Here is a 6324-nt window from a genome sequence, read left to right on the forward strand (position 1 = left end):
TAAAGGGAAAACTATCAAAAATTAATGAGGACCTAAATGCCAGTGCTCAAAAGTTGCAACTTGACATGTCACATGAAGATTAGATTTTTGTTAGGCATGCAGGTAGAATTGTTAAGAGAAGAAGCAAGAATTTGGTGAATACTGATTGATATTTAGAATGTGATCCTTCCTATCATGGATACAATGTAAAAACATATTGTTTACTCAAAAACCTTAATCCATGACAACAACTTCTCTATTACAGATCACACAATAGAACTCTCTGCAGAAATACAAATTGCTCTACATACATGCAAGATTTTGCATGAAAATTGGGATAAAACCTTGGCACTTATTCTTAAGGTACACTCTAATTTTTTTATCTCATTTTGGTGTCTCCATGTAGATAAGTTCTGTATAAATCTTTGGCATTATTGTCAAAAAAGGGGAGATTATTGTTGAGACACATGGTATGCTATATATGAGACACATAGTATGGGGGATAAACATGCTATGAGGAGAATGTATATAATAGATGATGTATAGTATGCCTTATAAAGATAAATTTTGAAAAATCTCAAATATTATATTTTGTTGAGCTAGTATCACATGGTGATGTATATAAGATTTTGGTTGATAAGTGCTTTTGTCACTAATGCCAAAGGGGCATATTGTTGACATATCAATCAAGTTTGTTATTAGTGACACACACTTATTCAAATTTTGTATGGCTATTAAGCTCATTGAATAGTCTAGAGTGTTTTCCATGTAATTCAGTAGCCACTAAGCTCTACAGTAGCTACCAAGTTTTCTGGACTAATTCTAGTAGCTACTAAGCATTTCAATGGTTACCAAGCATATTTAGTTAGTATGAAGCCCAACAGTTCAAATTGAGAAGATTCAATCTAGAAGTTCAACCCAAGCATTTCAATGGTTACTAAGCATAATATTTTCTAACAAGTTCACATTTCATGTACTGTGAAGCTAGTGTAAACTAAGCTTATATGTTTACCAAGTGATTCAGTTTATGCAAAGTTACACAGTATCTACAGAGTCACCAGTGCAAACTAAGTTCAAGACTACTTTGAAGTGATCAATATGGACTAATCTTCTATTTCTACCAAGTGCATGACAATGTCAAGTACTGACATTAGGTGCTGAGTATCAAAACTTCACCAAGTTAGTCTTTAGAACCTGAGTGTCTTCATTTGGGTTGACTTTTTGATATATGTGTTAACCTATATGATGGCCAACTTTGTAACTATATAATATTGATTGGTATATATATGTAATGTATTTTATCACATCCATATGTAAGATAATGAGCATGTAAAATATGAATGTGAATAGTTGAAGCTAAGCAATAGATAAAGAGTGAATTGTGAAGGCCATATCAAAAGAGGAGTATTAGAGACATATTCATCACAAAAAGGTGCTCGGTACAATCAAAGAATCTCTATCAACAATATAGTTATAAGTTGGAGATCTACTATTTCATCTTAATAGGTGAACTAGTCAAAATCCTTTCACAAGGTAGACTTAACGATCTTTCTTAAATCTCTTAATAGGTTGCAAACTTCATTGTGTGTTTGTAAAACCTCTAACAAGGCTCCTAATAGGGAAGATCATCAGAAGTGATCAAAGTAAGCTTTAACAGGCCAATTTTATGCTACAATATTGAAGTTTTGTGGGTATCATCCCCACCCTAGTTTTACTTTCTATTTGGAAGGTTTCTAGGTCACCAAATCATTGTGTTCAAGCGTTATGTTTTCATTTTGTCATGCATGCAATTAGATCAAATATGATGAACTAAATGGTAATTAGATTATTGCAATTAAGATCTATAATTGATAAAGTTTTTTTGGTTACTGATTCACCTCTCCCCTCTCAGTAACCTAGCATAGTCTTGAATGTTTCCAAAACATTTCTAGAGGTAATGATGAAGCAAGTGATAAGTTTGATGAAGAGATGAAGAATGAGTTTGAAATGAGCATGATAGGATAAATGAAGTTTTTCCTAGGATTATAGATTGTAAAGAATAGTGATGGCATTTTCATTTCACAAGCTAAGTACTTAAAAGATTTATTGAAAAGCTTTGGTTTGGAAAGTTGTAAACCTATAGGTAGACTAATGATAACTAGTCACAAGTTATCTAGTAAAGATGATACACCTACAATAGAGAAGAAGAAGTATAGATCTATGATTGGAGGTTTGCAATATTTGACTCACACAAGACCAGATATAGTAAATGTAGTTGGGATTATAGCTAGATTTCAAGATGATCCTAAGGAATATCACTTTGTAATAGTGAAGAGAATATTTAAATATTTGAAAGGGACATCTAATTATGGAATTTGGTATGATAGATTGATTGATTTCACTCTATGTTCCTATACTAATGCAAATTGGGCAGGCAGTATGAATGATAGAAATAGCACTAGCGGTGGAGTATTCTTTCATGGAGGAATATTGATTTCTTGGTTAAGCAAGAAGCAAGATTGTATTTCGTAGAGTACTACTGAGGCAGTGTTATAATTCTTTAGAATAATTGAGAGGTGGGGTGAATCAATTATTCAAGGTCCAATGCCACTTTTTCTCTTAATCCTCAATAGCACATAACTGAAACTATCATGCATGTAATTTGAATATTTAAACAACTATGAAAAGTAGACATGCATCACACCATAACACTAAGAATTTGATAACCTAGAAACCCTCCAGGAATAAGAAGGTAACACTTGGGTGGGGATGATATCCACAAAATAAATGTGCAATTGATTTCAACCACTTCTGATGGCCTGCCCTGTTAAAGGCTATAACACATTATTAAATGTGACCTTGTTAGAGGATTTCACCATACTATTAGGAATGGACTTGGTTAAAGGATTTTGGAACATTCACTTGGAATGTCACCCTGTTAAAGGGTTTACAACATGACTATTAAACCAACCTAAGTTCATAGGATTTATCTTAATTGTTACAATTGCTAGAGAGTAACAACAATGGCTTTTGATCTGATACAACTTACAACATATCTTGCAAATTACAAATCACACTTCAGTTCAATCCTTTGCTTGGCTTTAATCACTTCAGATCTGTCAGTTTTTCATCTCAAAGCTTTGTCACCTTAAGTCTTCTTACTCATCATACCAATGCAATCATATCTATGGTCACCTATCAAAGTAGAGTATCTGTGCTCTCTTTCACCTTAGCACCTTCTTCAGCATTTCATGATTTCATGCTTGACCACCTCTCCCCTCTTTGCTTCATGACCTTATGACTCCTTAAATAGAAATTTGGAATCTCTTTTCAGCTTGATTCTCCCTCTCTAACTTTAAGGTCTCAATAGATTAGGTAAGATACAATGTATCTATCCCATATCTTGTTCTTATCTAGAAACTTCATCTAGAATCCAATTGTATTTGCCAAAAATGGTTTACATAGTGTTCTGTGCCATGAGCTCATCATTCTTATCTTCTATCTAGTTCATAGAATTCTAGATAACTACTATGTTGGCTCAAATCTGGAAAATCTTCTTTTTTCAAAATAATGTAGCAACTCAGCATTATTGATTTACTGATGCTCGGCACCCTTGGTATTACTCAGCTCCTATATTCTGTTTAGCATCTGATCTTCGCTCGGCACTTGATATTTACTCGGCACTTGAAGATCACTCAGCACTTGATATTTACTCGACACTTGAAGATCACTCGGCACACTCTAAAGGTGAACTTGCTTGGCTTCAACTAAGAGTTTGTTCGGCACTAAATAGCTTGCTTGGCACTCTCTTATGAACTTAATTAGGCTTTCACAAATGACTTAGCTAATCCTTACATCTTTGATATGTCATGGTGTGTCTATCCTCTGTGTCTTAGAGTATGTTATCAATACACTATTTCATCAATGGTTTAGCTAATCCTTATACTTCATTACAACATCATAACTTCAACCTTTGTCTAGGTACTCTAGTTACATCGTATTGATTGCCACCTCTTTGTCAATCAACCAACTTGTAGTATTTGGATTACTAAAGCAATTTTCATTCCTGCAAGTAGCAAGTTTGACATCAATGACAAAACAATGATTGAAAACATTCTTTATCAGTTCCATTACTCCTCAATCATGAGCTTTTCAATCATTTCCAACAATCTCCCTCTTTGGCATTAATGGCAAACCAAACTGATCACTTGATCAACTTAGTTACCACCAAACTCATGAGCTTTTCAATCATTTCTAGCAATCTCCCTCTTTCATATATATCTCCCTCTTACTTTGTATTGATGATCAGTTTCCTACATATATCTCCCTCTTTGACATAAATGCCAAAGATGTAGCATCTTTAACATGTGAAATATAAGCTTTGCATCTCATGTTTTCTCCCTCTGTCACCATGCTTGTGACTAATTTGGAATTCTTACTCCTGCTGTTATCCTCTGCATCATTCTTTTGATATTTTAATGATTTGTTTTTGTTGATGCAGGGTAGCTTCTTTACTTTAAACTGCTTGAGTTAGAGGCATTACCCCCAACTTGCCTCTAAGATATTCATAAGAATCCTTGGGCAATGGTTTGGTGAAGATATTTGCAGTTTGTTCCTTTGTGTGAATGTACTCCATCTTCACTTGTTTGTCTTCTACCAATTCTCTAACATAATGATACTTGATTGCAATATGCTTGGTTTTTGCATGCATTACTAAATTCTTGGATATGTTTATAGCACTTGTATTATCACAATACAATATCACAGATTTAGTTATCTATTCTTTTATTCCTTTCAATAGATGTGTGAGCCACACAATGTTTGTGCAATTGACTGCTACTGCCACATATTTTGATTCTACAGTGGACTGAGATGTGCATGTTTTCTTCTTGCTAGTCCAAGTAACTAGTCTTTTACCTAAAAATAATGCTCCTCCACTTGTGCTCTTTCTATCATCAATGTTGCCTACCCAATTTGCATTTGTGTATGCATTGAGCTCAAAATTTTCATGCTTTTTATAATATAAGCCAAAATCATCAGTTTCTTTGAGATACCTCATTATTCTTTTTACTGTTATGAGATGATTTTCTTTAGGATTAGCAGAGAATCTAGCCACTATTCCAACTGCTAATGCTATGTCTAGTCTGATATTTACACCATATTGTAGTTTTCCAATCATGGATCTATACATTTTTGATTAACTTCAGCTGATACACCATTTTTGGATAGTTTGTATCCTATTTCCATAGGTGTGCTAACTTGTTTAGAGTCTTCCAATCCAAACATTTTAAGTATCTCTTTGATGTAATTTGATTGAGTCATAAATATACCATGTTTTAGTTGATGTACTTGCAAACCAACAAAAAAATTGATCTCTCCAAACATAGACATCTCAAACTCATGTTTCATTTTGTTTGCAAAACTTTTCAAAGCACTTCCTTTCCTCCAAACACTATGTCATCCACAAAGATTTTAGATACAATAATATCCTTACCTTCTTGTGATTTGATGTACATATTACTATTATCATCAGTTCTTTCATATCCTATTTGTACTAGATACTTGTGAAGTCTCTCATACCATGCTCTAGGTGCTTGTTTCAGACCATAGAGTGCTTTATGTAGCTTACAAACCATATCCCTATTATTTTCATCAAAAAATCCCTCTAGTTGTTCAATGTAGACTTCCTCTTCCATTATACCATTCAGAAAAGTAGACTTTACATCCATCTGATAGACTTTAAAACTTTTATATGCAACGTTTGCAAGTAAAGTTCTTACTCCTTCCATTCTTGCAATAGGGGCAAATGTTTCCCCATAGTCTAATCCTTCTTCTTGAGCATAACCCTTACATACTAGTCTAACTTTATTTCTAGTTATCTCACCCTTCTCATCTAGCTTGTTTCTGAATATACACTTGGTACCAATCACATTCTTTTCAACTAGTCTAGGAACCAAACTCCAAGTTTTGTTCTTCTTTATTTGATCAATTTCTTCTTCCATAGCTTTATACCAATCACTATCTTGTAATGCATCATACACTATCTTAGGTTCAAATTTGTTTAACAAACATGATTTATTTCTTAGTCTATTCCTTGTCATTGGTCTTGCATCTTTGTCACCAATTATTTGTTCAGCAGGGTGATGCCTCTTCACATATTTGGACAATCTTGGTTCTGTTGTTGTTTCCATATTTGATCTTTTAGATTCAGGATCATTATGCACTTTGTTGTTAGATAGTTCTACATCTCTATCATGTGTACTAACTTCAAAGTCAAAATGATCATTTCTTTCATTCTGCAACTCGGCTTCTGAATGCAACTCAGTATTTACTGGTTGTGACTTGGCTGAGACTAAATTTTTTTGT

Source organism: Cupressus sempervirens, chromosome 8, assembly GCF_028749045.1.
Source record: "Cupressus sempervirens isolate cs-2001-9-10 chromosome 8, ASM2874904v1, whole genome shotgun sequence".
Lineage (NCBI taxonomy): Eukaryota > Viridiplantae > Streptophyta > Pinopsida > Cupressales > Cupressaceae > Cupressus > Cupressus sempervirens.